This window comes from Ambystoma mexicanum, chromosome 11, assembly GCF_040938575.1.
Source record: "Ambystoma mexicanum isolate Mex_15411 chromosome 11, UKY_AmexF1_1, whole genome shotgun sequence".
NCBI classification, from domain to species: domain Eukaryota; kingdom Metazoa; phylum Chordata; class Amphibia; order Caudata; family Ambystomatidae; genus Ambystoma; species Ambystoma mexicanum.
The window spans coordinates 1,179,209,854-1,179,227,187 of record NC_090934.1 but is presented as its reverse complement, the minus strand read 5'-3'; the positions used below and the strand labels follow the sequence as shown (position 1 = coordinate 1,179,227,187).

At 50.6% G+C, this 17,334-nt stretch overlaps 13 non-coding genes across 13 annotated transcripts; all 13 read right to left on the bottom strand.

Annotated features, from left to right (window-relative positions):
* Positions 1-270: 270 nt before the first annotated feature.
* Positions 271-353, bottom strand: TRNAL-CAG (transfer RNA leucine (anticodon CAG)). The gene has a single exon. It is a non-coding gene; the product is annotated as a tRNA-Leu (tRNA).
* Positions 354-1,919: 1,566 nt separating this feature from the next.
* On the bottom strand, positions 1,920-2,002 carry TRNAL-CAG (transfer RNA leucine (anticodon CAG)). Its single transcript has one exon. It is a non-coding gene; the product is annotated as a tRNA-Leu (tRNA).
* A 1,566-nt stretch (positions 2,003-3,568) lies between these two features.
* TRNAL-CAG (transfer RNA leucine (anticodon CAG)) lies at positions 3,569-3,651 on the bottom strand. Its single transcript has one exon. It is a non-coding gene; the product is annotated as a tRNA-Leu (tRNA).
* Positions 3,652-4,671: 1,020 nt separating this feature from the next.
* On the bottom strand, positions 4,672-4,754 carry TRNAL-CAG (transfer RNA leucine (anticodon CAG)). The gene has a single exon. It is a non-coding gene; the product is annotated as a tRNA-Leu (tRNA).
* A 482-nt stretch (positions 4,755-5,236) lies between these two features.
* On the bottom strand, positions 5,237-5,319 carry TRNAL-CAG (transfer RNA leucine (anticodon CAG)). The gene has a single exon. It is a non-coding gene; the product is annotated as a tRNA-Leu (tRNA).
* A 1,020-nt stretch (positions 5,320-6,339) lies between these two features.
* Positions 6,340-6,422, bottom strand: TRNAL-CAG (transfer RNA leucine (anticodon CAG)). Its single transcript has one exon. It is a non-coding gene; the product is annotated as a tRNA-Leu (tRNA).
* A 1,570-nt stretch (positions 6,423-7,992) lies between these two features.
* On the bottom strand, positions 7,993-8,075 carry TRNAL-CAG (transfer RNA leucine (anticodon CAG)). The gene has a single exon. It is a non-coding gene; the product is annotated as a tRNA-Leu (tRNA).
* Positions 8,076-8,557: 482 nt separating this feature from the next.
* Positions 8,558-8,640, bottom strand: TRNAL-CAG (transfer RNA leucine (anticodon CAG)). Its single transcript has one exon. It is a non-coding gene; the product is annotated as a tRNA-Leu (tRNA).
* Positions 8,641-9,670: 1,030 nt separating this feature from the next.
* On the bottom strand, positions 9,671-9,753 carry TRNAL-CAG (transfer RNA leucine (anticodon CAG)). The gene has a single exon. It is a non-coding gene; the product is annotated as a tRNA-Leu (tRNA).
* Positions 9,754-11,323: 1,570 nt separating this feature from the next.
* On the bottom strand, positions 11,324-11,406 carry TRNAL-CAG (transfer RNA leucine (anticodon CAG)). Its single transcript has one exon. It is a non-coding gene; the product is annotated as a tRNA-Leu (tRNA).
* Positions 11,407-13,522: 2,116 nt separating this feature from the next.
* TRNAL-CAG (transfer RNA leucine (anticodon CAG)) lies at positions 13,523-13,605 on the bottom strand. Its single transcript has one exon. It is a non-coding gene; the product is annotated as a tRNA-Leu (tRNA).
* Positions 13,606-15,171: 1,566 nt separating this feature from the next.
* TRNAL-CAG (transfer RNA leucine (anticodon CAG)) lies at positions 15,172-15,254 on the bottom strand. Its single transcript has one exon. It is a non-coding gene; the product is annotated as a tRNA-Leu (tRNA).
* Positions 15,255-16,820: 1,566 nt separating this feature from the next.
* On the bottom strand, positions 16,821-16,903 carry TRNAL-CAG (transfer RNA leucine (anticodon CAG)). The gene has a single exon. It is a non-coding gene; the product is annotated as a tRNA-Leu (tRNA).
* Positions 16,904-17,334: the final 431 nt, after the last annotated feature.

Sequence of the window (17,334 nt, the reverse complement as noted above, 5' to 3'; positions counted from 1 at the left end):
TTGGGTTCTTTATGCATTTTTTCCAAAGGCAAAATGTCGCGGTGCGCCCGTTTGCATGTCCACAAGGCCGGCCCAGTCCAAAGATGGTTTTTCACTGGAGTTCACTTTCCCAAAAAAGAAGCGAGGAAATACAGGAAGCACTGGAAATCAACCATGAGGCCTGCAGTGCGTGCTCCAACTCCATCTCCCTGTTCCAGAAAGCCTTGGCCAGCAGTTATAGGACGCCTGGAATGTTACAATCAAATGAAAAGAAAAATTCTGTTACAGACATGTCAGAAGTGGGATTCGAACCCACGCCTCCAGAGGAGACTGCGACCTGAACGCAGCGCCTTAGACCACTCGGCCATCCTGACTCTGCCGTTTGCACCCCTCAGATGCGGCTTAGAGGCAATGTTGGAAAGTCTCAAAGACCACCCGCCTAAAATCCTCTCCTATTGCATTAAAGTCTCCCAATTCCTCCCAAAAGAATAATCACAGGCAGGGCAGCACTCATACAACGACTACTGGCACAGACGTGCAGGGTTCAATCCCTATGTACAGCAGCTACTTGTCACAAGCACACATGAGTCTTTCATGTTTCTGCAGAACGGTGCTGCCTGCCACCTGTTAACAGACACAAGCAACTACACCTCAGGAAATAGGAAGGCAGGAGGCGGGCTGGTTTATGCAAATAAAAGCATGCACTGTGTCCAACCCTTCAGGAGGTTCAGGCAGTGTGCTAGAGCCTTCTTGGTCACAAGAGGTTGGGCACTAGTCCCGGGGAGCCTGTTTAGGCTGAAAGGACTGTGTATGGGCCGGCCTGATCTCCCTGTACTCCTGCACAGGACTCACTCTAAATGACAGGGCTAAAGAGTTCTGCCAGCAAAGCCTATATACAATGGCCGTTCGTGGCCGTTTGGGCAGGCAGGTGGTTGGTTGGGCAGAGGGCGAGGAGGAAGAACTGTGTTCACTCCTCTGCCTGCCTTTTTACCTCTCGCTTCCCCCCACTCACTCCTCCATCTGCCTCCCACTATGTCACACTAACTTTCCTCCTGACCTCCATTTCAAATAGGTCACTTCATTCCAACTAGGCCCAGTGAAAAGGACAAGACGTTGGGTTCTTTATGCATTTTTTCCAAAGACAAAATGCCGCGCTGCGCCCATTTGCAAGTCCACAAAGCTAGCACAGTCCTAAGACGGTTTTTCATTTAAGCACTGTAGTACACCTGCCAAAAGGGCAGTGAAGCATTCCAGGACGAACTGCAGACCTAGCTGGAGGACGGGAGTGTGTGGAGCAAGCTCCAACTCCATCTCCCTGTTCCAGAAGTCCGAGGCCGGCAGTTATAGGAAGCGTGGAATGCAATCACATGAAAAGTAAAAACCCGTTTCAGGCATGTCAGAAGTGGGATTCGAACCCAGACCTGAACGCAGCACCTTAGATCACTCGGCCATCCTGACTCTGCCTTAGGCGCTTGCCTGAATCGGCTTAGAGGCTATGTTGGCAAGTCTTTGACCACACTTAAATCCTCTTGGATTTCCTAAAATGTCTCCACAGTCTGCCAGGAATATACTCTTGCGCATCCCACCCACCCCTCCTAACCCACCACCCTCCCCATCCATTTTAAAAATGTCACTTCATTCCCACTAGGCCCAGTTAAAAGGACAACACATTGGGTTCTTTATGCATTTTTTCCAAAGGCAAAATGTCGCGGTGCGCCCGTTTGCATGTCCACAAGGCCGGCCCAGTCCAAAGATGGTTTTTCACTGGAGTTCACTTTCCCAAAAAAGAAGCGAGGAAATACAGGAAGCACTGGAAATCAACCATGAGGCCTGCAGTGCGTGCTCCAACTCCATCTCCCTGTTCCAGAAAGCCTTGGCCAGCAGTTATAGGACGCCTGGAATGTTACAATCAAATGAAAAGAAAAATTCTGTTACAGACATGTCAGAAGTGGGATTCGAACCCACGCCTCCAGAGGAGACTGCGACCTGAACGCAGCGCCTTAGACCACTCGGCCATCCTGACTCTGCCATTTGCACCCCTCAGATGCGGCTTAGAGGCAATGTTGGAAAGTCTCAAAGACCACCCGCCTAAAATCCTCTCCTATTGCATTAAAGTCTCCCAATTCCTCCCAAAAGAATAATCACAGGCAGGGCAGCACTCATACAACGACTACTGGCACAGACGTGCAGGGTTCAATCCCTATGTACAGCAGCTACTTGTCACAAGCACACATGAGTCTTTCATGTTTCTGCAGAACGGTGCTGCCTGCCACCTGTTAACAGACACAAGCAACTACACCTCAGGAAATAGGAAGGCAGGAGGCGGGCTGGTTTATGCAAATAAAAGCATGCACTGTGTCCAACCCTTCAGGAGGTTCAGGCAGTGTGCTAGAGCCTTCTTGGTCACAAGAGGTTGGGCACTAGTCCCGGGGAGCCTGTTTAGGCTGAAAGGACTGTGTATGGGCCGGCCTGATCTCCCTGTACTCCTGCACAGGACTCACTCTAAATGATAGGGCTAAAGAGTTCTGCCAGCAAAGCCTATATACAATGGCCGTTCGGGGCCGTTTGGGCAGACAGGTGGTTGGTTGGGCAGAGGGCGAGGAGGAAGAACTGTGTTCACTCCTCTGCCTGCCTTTTTACCTCTCGCTTCCCCCCACTCACTCCTCCATCTGCCTCCCACTATGTCACACTAACTTTCCTCCTGACCTCCATTTCAAATAGGTCACTTCATTCCAACTAGGCCCAGTGAAAAGGACAAGACGTTGGGTTCTTTATGCATTTTTTCCAAAGACAAAATGCTGCGCTGCGCCCATTTGCAAGTCCACAAAGCTAGCACAGTCCTAAGACGGTTTTTCATTTAAGCACTGTAGTACACCTGCCAAAAGGGCAGTGAAGCATTCCAGGACGAACTGCAGACCTAGCTGGAGGACGGGAGTGTGTGGAGCAAGCTCCAACTCCATCTCCCTGTTCCAGAAGTCCGTGGCCGGCAGTTATAGGAAGCGTGGAATGCAATCACATGAAAAGTAAAAACCCGTTTCAGGCATGTCAGAAGTGGGATTCGAACCCAGACCTGAACGCAGCACCTTAGACCACTCGGCCATCCTGACTCTGCCTTAGGCGCTCGCCTGAATCGGCTTAGAGGCTATGTTGGCAAGTCTTTGACCACACTTAAATCCTCTTGGATTTCCTAAAATGTCTCCACAGTCTGCCAGGAATATACTCTCGCGCATCCCACCCACCCCTCCTAACCCACCACCCTCCCCATCCATTTTAAAAATGTCACTTCATTCCCACTAGGCCCAGTTAAAAGGACAACACATTGGGTTCTTTATGCATTTTTTCCAAAGGCAAAATGTCGCGGTGCGCCCGTTTGCATGTCCACAAGGCCGGCCCAGTCCAAAGATGGTTTTTCACTGGAGTTCACTTTCCCAAAAAAGAAGCGAGGAAATACAGGAAGCACTGGAAATCAACCATGAGGCCTGCAGTGCGTGCTCCAACTCCATCTCCCTGTTCCAGAAAGCCTTGGCCAGCAGTTATAGGACGCCTGGAATGTTACAATCAAATGAAAAGAAAAATTCTGTTACAGACATGTCAGAAGTGGGATTCGAACCCACGCCTCCAGAGGAGACTGCGACCTGAACGCAGCGCCTTAGACCACTCGGCCATCCTGACTCTGCCATTTGCACCCCTCAGATGCGGCTTAGAGGCAATGTTGGAAAGTCTCAAAGACCACCCGCCTAAAATCCTCTCCTATTGCATTAAAGTCTCCCAATTCCTCCCAAAAGAATAATCACAGGCAGGGCAGCACTCATACAACGACTACTGGCACAGACGTGCAGGGTTCAATCCCTATGTACAGCAGCTACTTGTCACAAGCACACATGAGTCTTTCATGTTTCTGCAGAACGGTGCTGCCTGCCACCTGTTAACAGACACAAGCAACTACACCTCAGGAAATAGGAAGGCAGGAGGCGGGCTGGTTTATGCAAATAAAAGCATGCACTGTGTCCAACCCTTCAGGAGGTTCAGGCAGTGTGCTAGAGCCTTCTTGGTCACAAGAGGTTGGGCACTAGTCCCGGGGAGCCTGTTTAGGCTGAAAGGACTGTGTATGGGCCGGCCTGATCTCCCTGTACTCCTGCACAGGACTCACTCTAAATGACAGGGCTAAAGAGTTCTGCCAGCAAAGCCTATATACAATGGCCGTTCGTGGCCGTTTGGGCAGGCAGGTGGTTGGTTGGGCAGAGGGCGAGGAGGAAGAACTGTGTTCACTCCTCTGCCTGCCTTTTTACCTCTCGCTTCCCCCCACTCACTCCTCCATCTGCCTCCCACTATGTCACACTAACTTTCCTCCTGACCTCCATTTCAAATAGGTCACTTCACTCCAACTAGGCCCAGTGAAAAGGACAAGACGTTGGGTTCTTTATGCATTTTTTCCAAAGACAAAATGCCGCGCTGCGCCCATTTGCAAGTCCACAAAGCTAGCACAGTCCTAAGACGGTTTTTCATTTAAGCACTGTAGTACACCTGCCAAAAGGGCAGTGAAGCATTCCAGGACGAACTGCAGACCTAGCTGGAGGACGGGAGTGTGTGGAGCAAGCTCCAACTCCATCTCCCTGTTCCAGAAGTCCGTGGCCGGCAGTTATAGGAAGCGTGGAATGCAATCACATGAAAAGTAAAAACCCGTTTCAGGCATGTCAGAAGTGGGATTCGAACCCACGCCTCCAGAGGAGACTGCGACCTGAACGCAGCGCCTTAGACCACTCGGCCATCCTGACTCTGCCTTAGGCGCTCGCCTGAATCGGCTTAGAGGCTATGTTGGCAAGTCTTTGACCACACTTAAATCCTCTTGGATTTCCTAAAATGTCTCCACAGTCTGCCAGGAATATACTCTCGCGCATCCCACCCACCCCTCCTAACCCACCACCCTCCCCATCCATTTTAAAAATGTCACTTCATTCCCACTAGGCCCAGTTAAAAGGACAACACATTGGGTTCTTTATGCATTTTTTCCAAAGGCAAAATGTCACGGTGCGCCCGTTTGCATGTCCACAAGGCCGGCCCAGTCCAAAGATGGTTTTTCACTGGAGTTCACTTTCCCAAAAAAGAAGCGAGGAAATACAGGAAGCACTGGAAATCAACCATGAGGCCTGCAGTGCGTGCTCCAACTCCATCTCCCTGTTCCAGAAAGCCTTGGCCAGCAGTTATAGGACGCCTGGAATGTTACAATCAAATGAAAAGAAAAAATCTGTTACAGACATGTCAGAGGTGGGATTCGAACCCACGCCTCCAGCGGAGACTGCGACCTGAACGCAGCGCCTTAGACCACTCGGCCATCCTGACTCTGCCGTTTGCACCCCTCAGATGCGGCTTAGAGGCAATGTTGGAAAGTCTCAAAGACCACCCGCCTAAAATCCTCTCCTATTGCTTTAAAGTCTCCAAATTCCTCCCAAAAGAATAATCACAGGCAGGGCAGCACTCATACAACGACTACTGGCACAGACGTGCAGGGTTCAATCCCTATGTACAGCAGCTACTTGTCACAAGCACACATGAGTCTTTCATGTTTCTGCAGAACGGTGCTGCCTGCCACCTGTTAACAGACACGAGCAACTACACCTCAGGAAATAGGAAGGCAGGAGGCGGGCTGGTTTATGCAAATAAAAGCATGCACTGTGTCCAACCCTTCAGGAGGTTCAGGCAGTGTGCTAGAGCCTTCTTGGTCACAAGAGGTTGGGCACTAGTGCCGGGGAGCCTGTTTAGGCTGAAAGGACTGTGTATGGGCCGGCCTGATCTCCCTGTACTCCTGCACAGGACTCACTCTAAATTACAGGGCTAAAGAGTTCTGCCAGCAAAGCCTATATACAATGGCCGTTCGTGGCCGTTTGGGCAGGCAGGTGGTTGGTTGGGCAGAGGGCGAGGAGGAAGAACTGTGTTCACTCCTCTGCCTGCCTTTTTACCTCTCGCTTCCCCCCACTCACTCCTCCATCTGCCTCCCACTATGTCACACTAACTTTCCACCTGACCCCCATTTCAAATAGGTCACTTCATTCCAACTAGGCCCAGTGAAAAGGACAAGACGTTGGGTTCTTTATGCATTTTTTCCAAAGACAAAATGCCGCGCTGCGCCCATTTGCAAGTCCACAAAGCTAGCACAGTCCTAAGACGGTTTTTCATTTAAGCACTGTAGTACACCTGCCAAAAGGGCAGTCAAGCATTCCAGGACCAACTGCAGACCTAGCTGGAGGACGGGAGTGTGTGGAGCAAGCTCCAACTCCATCTCCCTGTTCCAGAAATCCGTGGCCGGCAGTTATAGGAAGCGTGGAATGCAATCACATGAAAAGTAAAAACCCATTTCAGGCATGTCAGAAGTGGGATTCGAACCCACGCCTCCAGAGGAGACTGCGACCTGAACGCAGCGCCTTAGACCACTCGGCCATCCTGACTCTGCCTTAGGCGCTCGCCTGAATCGGCTTAGAGGCTATGTTGGCAAGTCTTTGACCACACTTAAATCCTCTTGGATTTCCTAAAATGTCTCCACAGTCTGCCAGGAATATACTCTCGCGCATCCCACCCACCCCTCCTAACCCACCACCCTCCCCATCCATTTTAAAAATGTCACTTCATTCCCACTAGGCCCAGTTAAAAGGACAACACATTGGGTTCTTTATGCATTTTTTCCAAAGGCAAAATGTCGCGGTGCGCCCGTTTGCATGTCCACAAGGCCGGCCCAGTCCAAAGATGGTTTTTCACTGGAGTTCACTTTCCCAAAAAAGAAGCGAGGAAATACAGGAAGCACTGGAAATCAACCATGAGGCCTGCAGTGCGTGCTCCAACTCCATCTCCCTGTTCCAGAAAGCCTTGGCCAGCAGTTATAGGACGCCTGGAATGTTACAATCAAATGAAAAGAAAAAATCTGTTACAGACATGTCAGAGGTGGGATTCGAACCCACTGCGACCTGAACGCAGCGCCTTAGACCACTCGGCCATCCTGACTCTGCCATTTGCACCCCTCAGATGCGGCTTAGAGGCAATGTTGGAAAGTCTCAAAGACCACCCGCCTAAAATCCTCTCCTATTGCATTAAAGTCTCCCAATTCCTCCCAAAAGAATAATCACAGGCAGGGCAGCACTCATACAACGACTACTGGCACAGACGTGCAGGGTTCAATCCCTATGTACAGCAGCTACTTGTCACAAGCACACATGAGTCTTTCATGTTTCTGCAGAACGGTGCTGCCTGCCACCTGTTAACAGACACAAGCAACTACACCTCAGGAAATAGGAAGGCAGGAGGCGGGCTGGTTTATGCAAATAAAAGCATGCACTGTGTCCAACCCTTCAGGAGGTTCAGGCAGTGTGCTAGAGCCTTCTTGGTCACAAGAGGTTGGGCACTAGTGCCGGGGAGCCTGTTTAGGCTGAAAGGACTGTGTATGGGCCGGCCTGATCTCCCTGTACTCCTGCACAGGACTCACTCTAAATTACAGGGCTAAAGAGTTCTGCCAGCAAAGCCTATATACAATGGCCGTTCGTGGCCGTTTGGGCAGGCAGGTGGTTGGTTGGGCAGAGGGCGAGGAGGAAGAACTGTGTTCACTCCTCTGCCTGCCTTTTTACCTCTCGCTTCCCCCCACTCACTCCTCCATCTGCCTCCCACTATGTCACACTAACTTTCCACCTGACCCCCATTTCAAATAGGTCACTTCATTCCAACTAGGCCCAGTGAAAAGGACAAGACGTTGGGTTCTTTATGCATTTTTTCCAAAGACAAAATGCCGCGCTGCGCCCATTTGCAAGTCCACAAAGCTAGCACAGTCCTAAGACGGTTTTTCATTTAAGCACTGTAGTACACCTGCCAAAAGGGCAGTCAAGCATTCCAGGACCAACTGCAGACCTAGCTGGAGGACGGGAGTGTGTGGAGCAAGCTCCAACTCCATCTCCCTGTTCCAGAAATCCGTGGCCGGCAGTTATAGGAAGCGTGGAATGCAATCACATGAAAAGTAAAAACCCATTTCAGGCATGTCAGAAGTGGGATTCGAACCCACGCCTCCAGAGGAGACTGCGACCTGAACGCAGCGCCTTAGACCACTCGGCCATCCTGACTCTGCCTTAGGCGCTCGCCTGAATCGGCTTAGAGGCTATGTTGGCAAGTCTTTGACCACACTTAAATCCTCTTGGATTTCCTAAAATGTCTCCACAGTCTGCCAGGAATATACTCTCGCGCATCCCACCCACCCCTCCTAACCCACCACCCTCCCCATCCATTTTAAAAATGTCACTTCATTCCCACTAGGCCCAGTTAAAAGGACAACACATTGGGTTCTTTATGCATTTTTTCCAAAGGCAAAATGTCGCGGTGCGCCCGTTTGCATGTCCACAAGGCCGGCCCAGTCCAAAGATGGTTTTTCACTGGAGTTCACTTTCCCAAAAAAGAAGCGAGGAAATACAGGAAGCACTGGAAATCAACCATGAGGCCTGCAGTGCGTGCTCCAACTCCATCTCCCTGTTCCAGAAAGCCTTGGCCAGCAGTTATAGGACGCCTGGAATGTTACAATCAAATGAAAAGAAAAAATCTGTTACAGACATGTCAGAGGTGGGATTCGAACCCACGCCTCCAGCGGAGACTGCGACCTGAACGCAGTGCCTTAGACCACTCGGCCATCCTGACTCTGCCGTTTGCACCCCTCAGATGCGGCTTAGAGGCAATGTTGGAAAGTCTCAAAGACCACCCGCCTAAAATCCTCTCCTATTGCATTAAAGTCTCCAAATTCCTCCCAAAAGAATAATCACAGGCAGGGCAGCACTCATACAACGACTACTGGCACAGACGTGCAGGGTTCAATCCCTATGTACAGCAGCTACTTGTCACAAGCACACATGAGTCTTTCATGTTTCTGCAGAACGGTGCTGCCTGCCACCTGTTAACAGACACGAGCAACTACACCTCAGGAAATAGGAAGGCAGGAGGCGGGCTGGTTTATGCAAATAAAAGCATGCACTGTGTCCAACCCTTCAGGAGGTTCAGGCAGTGTGCTAGAGCCTTCTTGGTCACAAGAGGTTGGGCACTAGTGCCGGGGAGCCTGTTTAGGCTGAAAGGACTGTGTATGGGCCGGCCTGATCTCCCTGTACTCCTGCACAGGACTCACTCTAAATTACAGGGCTAAAGAGTTCTGCCAGCAAAGCCTATATACAATGGCCGTTCGTGGCCGTTCGGGGCCGTTTGGGCAGGCAGGTGGTTGGTTGGGCAGAGGGCGAGGAGGAAGAACTGTGTTCACTCCTCTGCCTGCCTTTTTACCTCTCGCTTCCCCCCACTCACTCCTCCATCTGCCTCCCACTATGTCACACTAACTTTCCACCTGACCCCCATTTCAAATAGGTCACTTCATTCCAACTAGGCCCAGTGAAAAGGACAAGACGTTGGGTTCTTTATGCATTTTTTCCAAAGACAAAATGCCGCGCTGCGCCCATTTGCAAGTCCACAAAGCTAGCACAGTCCTAAGACGGTTTTTCATTTAAGCACTGTAGTACACCTGCCAAAAGGGCAGTCAAGCATTCCAGGACCAACTGCAGACCTAGCTGGAGGACGGGAGTGTGTGGAGCAAGCTCCAACTCCATCTCCCTGTTCCAGAAATCCGTGGCCGGCAGTTATAGGAAGCGTGGAATGCAATCACATGAAAAGTAAAAACCCATTTCAGGCATGTCAGAAGTGGGATTCGAACCCACGCCTCCAGAGGAGACTGCGACCTGAACGCAGCGCCTTAGACCACTCGGCCATCCTGACTCTGCCTTAGGCGCTCGCCTGAATCGGCTTAGAGGCTATGTTGGCAAGTCTTTGACCACACTTAAATCCTCTTGGATTTCCTAAAATGTCTCCACAGTCTGCCAGGAATATACTCTCGCGCATCCCACCCACCCCTCCTAACCCACCACCCTCCCCATCCATTTTAAAAATGTCACTTCATTCCCACTAGGCCCAGTTAAAAGGACAACACATTGGGTTCTTTATGCATTTTTTCCAAAGGCAAAATGTCGCGGTGCGCCCGTTTGCATGTCCACAAGGCCGGCCCAGTCCAAAGATGGTTTTTCACTGGAGTTCACTTTCCCAAAAAAGAAGCGAGGAAATACAGGAAGCACTGGAAATCAACCATGAGGCCTGCAGTGCGTGCTCCAACTCCATCTCCCTGTTCCAGAAAGCCTTGGCCAGCAGTTATAGGACGCCTGGAATGTTACAATCAAATGAAAAGAAAAAATCTGTTACAGACATGTCAGAGGTGGGATTCGAACCCACTGCGACCTGAACGCAGCGCCTTAGACCACTCGGCCATCCTGACTCTGCCATTTGCACCCCTCAGATGCGGCTTAGAGGCAATGTTGGAAAGTCTCAAAGACCACCCGCCTAAAATCCTCTCCTATTGCATTAAAGTCTCCCAATTCCTCCCAAAAGAATAATCACAGGCAGGGCAGCACTCATACAACGACTACTGGCACAGACGTGCAGGGTTCAATCCCTATGTACAGCAGCTACTTGTCACAAGCACACATGAGTCTTTCATGTTTCTGCAGAACGGTGCTGCCTGCCACCTGTTAACAGACACAAGCAACTACACCTCAGGAAATAGGAAGGCAGGAGGCGGGCTGGTTTATGCAAATAAAAGCATGCACTGTGTCCAACCCTTCAGGAGGTTCAGGCAGTGTGCTAGAGCCTTCTTGGTCACAAGAGGTTGGGCACTAGTGCCGGGGAGCCTGTTTAGGCTGAAAGGACTGTGTATGGGCCGGCCTGATCTCCCTGTACTCCTGCACAGGACTCACTCTAAATTACAGGGCTAAAGAGTTCTGCCAGCAAAGCCTATATACAATGGCCGTTCGTGGCCGTTTGGGCAGGCAGGTGGTTGGTTGGGCAGAGGGCGAGGAGGAAGAACTGTGTTCACTCCTCTGCCTGCCTTTTTACCTCTCGCTTCCCCCCACTCACTCCTCCATCTGCCTCCCACTATGTCACACTAACTTTCCACCTGACCCCCATTTCAAATAGGTCACTTCATTCCAACTAGGCCCAGTGAAAAGGACAAGACGTTGGGTTCTTTATGCATTTTTTCCAAAGACAAAATGCCGCGCTGCGCCCATTTGCAAGTCCACAAAGCTAGCACAGTCCTAAGACGGTTTTTCATTTAAGCACTGTAGTACACCTGCCAAAAGGGCAGTCAAGCATTCCAGGACCAACTGCAGACCTAGCTGGAGGACGGGAGTGTGTGGAGCAAGCTCCAACTCCATCTCCCTGTTCCAGAAATCCGTGGCCGGCAGTTATAGGAAGCGTGGAATGCAATCACATGAAAAGTAAAAACCCATTTCAGGCATGTCAGAAGTGGGATTCGAACCCACGCCTCCAGAGGAGACTGCGACCTGAACGCAGTGCCTTAGACCACTCGGCCATCCTGACTCTGCCTTAGGCGCTCGCCTGAATCGGCTTAGAGGCTATGTTGGCAAGTCTTTGACCACACTTAAATCCTCTTGGATTTCCTAAAATGTCTCCACAGTCTGCCAGGAATATACTCTCGCGCATCCCACCCACCCCTCCTAACCCACCACCCTCCCCATCCATTTTAAAAATGTCACTTCATTCCCACTAGGCCCAGTTAAAAGGACAACACATTGGGTTCTTTATGCATTTTTTCCAAAGGCAAAATGTCGCGGTGCGCCCGTTTGCATGTCCACAAGGCCGGCCCAGTCCAAAGATGGTTTTTCACTGGAGTTCACTTTCCCAAAAAAGAAGCGAGGAAATACAGGAAGCACTGGAAATCAACCATGAGGCCTGCAGTGCGTGCTCCAACTCCATCTCCCTGTTCCAGAAAGCCTTGGCCAGCAGTTATAGGACGCCTGGAATGTTACAATCAAATGAAAAGAAAAAATCTGTTACAGACATGTCAGAGGTGGGATTCGAACCCACTGCGACCTGAACGCAGCGCCTTAGACCACTCGGCCATCCTGACTCTGCCATTTGCACCCCTCAGATGCGGCTTAGAGGCAATGTTGGAAAGTCTCAAAGACCACCCGCCTAAAATCCTCTCCTATTGCATTAAAGTCTCCCAATTCCTCCCAAAAGAATAATCACAGGCAGGGCAGCACTCATACAACGACTACTGGCACAGACGTGCAGGGTTCAATCCCTATGTACAGCAGCTACTTGTCACAAGCACACATGAGTCTTTCATGTTTCTGCAGAACGGTGCTGCCTGCCACCTGTTAACAGACACAAGCAACTACACCTCAGGAAATAGGAAGGCAGGAGGCGGGCTGGTTTATGCAAATAAAAGCATGCACTGTGTCCAACCCTTCAGGAGGTTCAGGCAGTGTGCTAGAGCCTTCTTGGTCACAAGAGGTTGGGCACTAGTCCCGGGGAGCCTGTTTAGGCTCAAAGGACTGTGTATGGGCCGGCCTGATCTCCCTGTACTCCTGCACAGGACTCACTCTAAATGACAGGGCTAGAGAGTTCTGCCAGCAAAGCCTATATACAATGGCCGTTCGTGGCCGTTTGGGCAGGCAGGTGGTTGGTTGGGCAGAGGGCGAGGAGGAAGAACTGTGTTCACTCCTCTGCCTGCCTTTTTACCTCTCGCTTCCCCCCACTCACTCCTCCATCTGCCTCCCACTATGTCACACTAACTTTCCTCCTGACCTCCATTTCAAATAGGTCACTTCATTCCAACTAGGCCCAGTGAAAAGGACAAGACGTTGGGTTCTTTATGCATTTTTTCCAAAGACAAAATGCCGCGCTGCGCCCATTTGCAAGTCCACAAAGCTAGCACAGTCCTAAGACGGTTTTTCATTTAAGCACTGTAGTACACCTGCCAAAAGGGCAGTGAAGCATTCCAGGACGAACTGCAGACCTAGCTGGAGGACGGGAGTGTGTGGAGCAAGCTCCAACTCCATCTCCCTGTTCCAGAAGTCCGAGGCCGGCAGTTATAGGAAGCGTGGAATGCAATCACATGAAAAGTAAAAACCCGTTTCAGGCATGTCAGAAGTGGGATTCGAACCCAGACCTGAACGCAGCACCTTAGATCACTCGGCCATCCTGACTCTGCCTTAGGCGCTTGCCTGAATCGGCTTAGAGGCTATGTTGGCAAGTCTTTGACCACACTTAAATCCTCTTGGATTTCCTAAAATGTCTCCACAGTCTGCCAGGAATATACTCTTGCGCATCCCACCCACCCCTCCTAACCCACCACCCTCCCCATCCATTTTAAAAATGTCACTTCATTCCCACTAGGCCCAGTTAAAAGGACAACACATTGGGTTCTTTATGCATTTTTTCCAAAGGCAAAATGTCGCGGTGCGCCCGTTTGCATGTCCACAAGGCCGGCCCAGTCCAAAGATGGTTTTTCACTGGAGTTCACTTTCCCAAAAAAGAAGCGAGGAAATACAGGAAGCACTGGAAATCAACCATGAGGCCTGCAGTGCGTGCTCCAACTCCATCTCCCTGTTCCAGAAAGCCTTGGCCAGCAGTTATAGGACGCCTGGAATGTTACAATCAAATGAAAAGAAAAATTCTGTTACAGACATGTCAGAAGTGGGATTCGAACCCACGCCTCCAGAGGAGACTGCGACCTGAACGCAGCGCCTTAGACCACTCGGCCATCCTGACTCTGCCATTTGCACCCCTCAGATGCGGCTTAGAGGCAATGTTGGAAAGTCTCAAAGACCACCCGCCTAAAATCCTCTCCTATTGCATTAAAGTCTCCCAATTCCTCCCAAAAGAATAATCACAGGCAGGGCAGCACTCATACAACGACTACTGGCACAGACGTGCAGGGTTCAATCCCTATGTACAGCAGCTACTTGTCACAAGCACACATGAGTCTTTCATGTTTCTGCAGAACGGTGCTGCCTGCCACCTGTTAACAGACACAAGCAACTACACCTCAGGAAATAGGAAGGCAGGAGGCGGGCTGGTTTATGCAAATAAAAGCATGCACTGTGTCCAACCCTTCAGGAGGTTCAGGCAGTGTGCTAGAGCCTTCTTGGTCACAAGAGGTTGGGCACTAGTCCCGGGGAGCCTGTTTAGGCTCAAAGGACTGTGTATGGGCCGGCCTGATCTCCCTGTACTCCTGCACAGGACTCACTCTAAATGACAGGGCTAGAGAGTTCTGCCAGCAAAGCCTATATACAATGGCCGTTCGTGGCCGTTTGGGCAGGCAGGTGGTTGGTTGGGCAGAGGGCGAGGAGGAAGAACTGTGTTCACTCCTCTGCCTGCCTTTTTACCTCTCGCTTCCCCCCACTCACTCCTCCATCTGCCTCCCACTATGTCACACTAACTTTCCTCCTGACCTCCATTTCAAATAGGTCACTTCATTCCAACTAGGCCCAGTGAAAAGGACAAGACGTTGGGTTCTTTATGCATTTTTTCCAAAGACAAAATGCCGCGCTGCGCCCATTTGCAAGTCCACAAAGCTAGCACAGTCCTAAGACGGTTTTTCATTTAAGCACTGTAGTACACCTGCCAAAAGGGCAGTGAAGCATTCCAGGACGAACTGCAGACCTAGCTGGAGGACGGGAGTGTGTGGAGCAAGCTCCAACTCCATCTCCCTGTTCCAGAAGTCCGAGGCCGGCAGTTATAGGAAGCGTGGAATGCAATCACATGAAAAGTAAAAACCCGTTTCAGGCATGTCAGAAGTGGGATTCGAACCCAGACCTGAACGCAGCACCTTAGATCACTCGGCCATCCTGACTCTGCCTTAGGCGCTTGCCTGAATCGGCTTAGAGGCTATGTTGGCAAGTCTTTGACCACACTTAAATCCTCTTGGATTTCCTAAAATGTCTCCACAGTCTGCCAGGAATATACTCTTGCGCATCCCACCCACCCCTCCTAACCCACCACCCTCCCCATCCATTTTAAAAATGTCACTTCATTCCCACTAGGCCCAGTTAAAAGGACAACACATTGGGTTCTTTATGCATTTTTTCCAAAGGCAAAATGTCGCGGTGCGCCCGTTTGCATGTCCACAAGGCCGGCCCAGTCCAAAGATGGTTTTTCACTGGAGTTCACTTTCCCAAAAAAGAAGCGAGGAAATACAGGAAGCACTGGAAATCAACCATGAGGCCTGCAGTGCGTGCTCCAACTCCATCTCCCTGTTCCAGAAAGCCTTGGCCAGCAGTTATAGGACGCCTGGAATGTTACAATCAAATGAAAAGAAAAATTCTGTTACAGACATGTCAGAAGTGGGATTCGAACCCACGCCTCCAGAGGAGACTGCGACCTGAACGCAGCGCCTTAGACCACTCGGCCATCCTGACTCTGCCATTTGCACCCCTCAGATGCGGCTTAGAGGCAATGTTGGAAAGTCTCAAAGACCACCCGCCTAAAATCCTCTCCTATTGCATTAAAGTCTCCCAATTCCTCCCAAAAGAATAATCACAGGCAGGGCAGCACTCATACAACGACTACTGGCACAGACGTGCAGGGTTCAATCCCTATGTACAGCAGCTACTTGTCACAAGCACACATGAGTCTTTCATGTTTCTGCAGAACGGTGCTGCCTGCCACCTGTTAACAGACACAAGCAACTACACCTCAGGAAATAGGAAGGCAGGAGGCGGGCTGGTTTATGCAAATAAAAGCATGCACTGTGTCCAACCCTTCAGGAGGTTCAGGCAGTGTGCTAGAGCCTTCTTGGTCACAAGAGGTTGGGCACTAGTCCCGGGGAGCCTGTTTAGGCTGAAAGGACTGTGTATGGGCCGGCCTGATCTCCCTGTACTCCTGCACAGGACTCACTCTAAATGATAGGGCTAAAGAGTTCTGCCAGCAAAGCCTATATACAATGGCCGTTCGGGGCCGTTTGGGCAGACAGGTGGTTGGTTGGGCAGAGGGCGAGGAGGAAGAACTGTGTTCACTCCTCTGCCTGCCTTTTTACCTCTCGCTTCCCCCCACTCACTCCTCCATCTGCCTCCCACTATGTCACACTAACTTTCCTCCTGACCTCCATTTCAAATAGGTCACTTCATTCCAACTAGGCCCAGTGAAAAGGACAAGACGTTGGGTTCTTTATGCATTTTTTCCAAAGACAAAATGCTGCGCTGCGCCCATTTGCAAGTCCACAAAGCTAGCACAGTCCTAAGACGGTTTTTCATTTAAGCACTGTAGTACACCTGCCAAAAGGGCAGTGAAGCATTCCAGGACGAACTGCAGACCTAGCTGGAGGACGGGAGTGTGTGGAGCAAGCTCCAACTCCATCTCCCTGTTCCAGAAGTCCGTGGCCGGCAGTTATAGGAAGCGTGGAATGCAATCACATGAAAAGTAAAAACCCGTTTCAGGCATGTCAGAAGTGGGATTCGAACCCAGACCTGAACGCAGCACCTTAGACCACTCGGCCATCCTGACTCTGCCTTAGGCGCTCGCCTGAATCGGCTTAGAGGCTATGTTGGCAAGTCTTTGACCACACTTAAATCCTCTTGGATTTCCTAAAATGTCTCCACAGTCTGCCAGGAATATACTCTCGCGCATCCCACCCACCCCTCCTAACCCACCACCCTCCCCATCCATTTTAAAAATGTCACTTCATTCCCACTAGGCCCAGTTAAAAGGACAACACATTGGGTTCTTTATGCATTTTTTCCAAAGGCAAAATGTCGCGGTGCGCCCGTTTGCATGTCCACAAGGCCGGCCCAGTCCAAAGATGGTTTTTCACTGGAGTTCACTTTCCCAAAAAAGAAGCGAGGAAATACAGGAAGCACTGGAAATCAACCATGAGGCCTGCAGTGCGTGCTCCAACTCCATCTCCCTGTTCCAGAAAGCCTTGGCCAGCAGTTATAGGACGCCTGGAATGTTACAATCAAATGAAAAGAAAAATTCTGTTACAGACATGTCAGAAGTGGGATTCGAACCCACGCCTCCAGAGGAGACTGCGACCTGAACGCAGCTCCTTAGACCACTCGGCCATTCTGACTCTGCCATTCGGACCCCTCAGATGCGGCTTAGAGGCAATGTTGGAAAGTCTCAAAGACCACCCGCCTAAAATCCTCTCCTATTGCATTAAAGTCTCCCAATTCCTCCCAAAAGAATAATCACAGGCAGAGCAGCACTCATACAACGACTACTGGCACAGACGTGCAGGGTTCAATCCCTATGTACAGCAGCTACTTGTCACAAGCACACATGAGTCTTTCATGTTTCTGCAGAACGGTGCTGCCTGCCACCTGTTAACAGACACAAGCAACTACACCTCAGGAAATAGGAAGGCAGGAGGCGGGCTGGTTTATGCAAATAAAAGCATGCACTGTGTCCAACCCTTCAGGAGGTTCAGGCAGTGTGCTAGAGCCTTCTTGGTCACAAGAGGTTGGGCACTAGTGCCGGGGAGCCTGTTTAGGCTGAAAGGAC